Source organism: Aotus nancymaae, unplaced genomic scaffold, assembly GCF_030222135.1.
Source record: "Aotus nancymaae isolate 86718 unplaced genomic scaffold, 86718_ANA_hifiasm-v0.15.2.pri h1tg000012l, whole genome shotgun sequence".
Taxonomy (NCBI): Eukaryota; Metazoa; Chordata; class Mammalia; order Primates; family Aotidae; genus Aotus; species Aotus nancymaae.
In genome coordinates this window covers 435,561-436,478 of record NW_026988423.1, presented here as the reverse complement: position 1 = coordinate 436,478, position 918 = coordinate 435,561, and the positions used below count along the sequence as shown (strand labels likewise).

The window sequence follows — 918 nt, the reverse complement described above, 5'->3', positions numbered from 1 at the left end:
GCACTTCCCTATGGAGTAAGCTAGGAGCCAAAGATACAAAGTAAATGTTACTTTATCCTGCCTTCAAGGGGTTTGAAGTCTAATGAGAAAACAGGATTTAAATCTATCATTTCCATAGTGAGCTTTTTGGTAAAGAAGAGGTATAGAGGGGCACTCCAGTCACTCGGACAAGTGCTTCATTCAGCAAATGTTTCAACAGGAGAAGATATTCACCAGGCAGAAGGAAGAAAGGAAAGGGATTAAAGGTAGAGGTATGTGGAATACTGACGGGCCTTATGCAGAATTACAGCTTTCAAACGATTGCTCTCACCTGTGTTCCTATTCAAGTCTTTCCACAAAATATTTTTGCAAGTTGCATCAGAAGCCTTAAGACACATGTATATCCCTTTACTCAGAAATTCCAGGCCTGGGAATCAGAGATGCTGCCAGAAACTTACATATCAGGAAGTTTATTTCATTATTTATAACTATGAGAAACCTGAAACCTACACATTCAACAGTAGCATAAGAATTAAGTAACTTATGGTACATCCAAGCCATGTGACTTTATGGATTCCTTGTTTAAAAAAAAATCATATTTTAAAAGAATATTTCAAAGTAAGCAAAATGATTATAACAGCTTTGAAATGATATGCAATGTTTAATGAAGTATCATCCTAATTTTGTAATAAAAGTATTAAAAAGTAGTCCAGTGGCAGGGTCTGAGGAAGGGGTGACAGGTACCATGTCCGTCCAGGAAGGTGACAAGAAGAAGCCCCTGAAACAGCCCAAGAAGCAGGCCAGGGAGATGGACGAGGAAGATGAGGCTTTCAAGCAGAAGCAAAAAGAAGAGCAGAAGAAACTCCAGGAGCTAAAAGCAAAGGCCAAGGGGCAGGGCCTCTGGCCACAGGTGGAATGAAGAAATCTGGCAAAAAGTAA

At 39.7% G+C, this 918-nt stretch overlaps 1 pseudogene; it reads left to right on the top strand.

The window, feature by feature from the left end:
- The first annotated feature begins 724 nt into the window (after window positions 1-724).
- Window positions 725-918, top strand: LOC110568426 (translation machinery-associated protein 7-like; annotated as a pseudogene).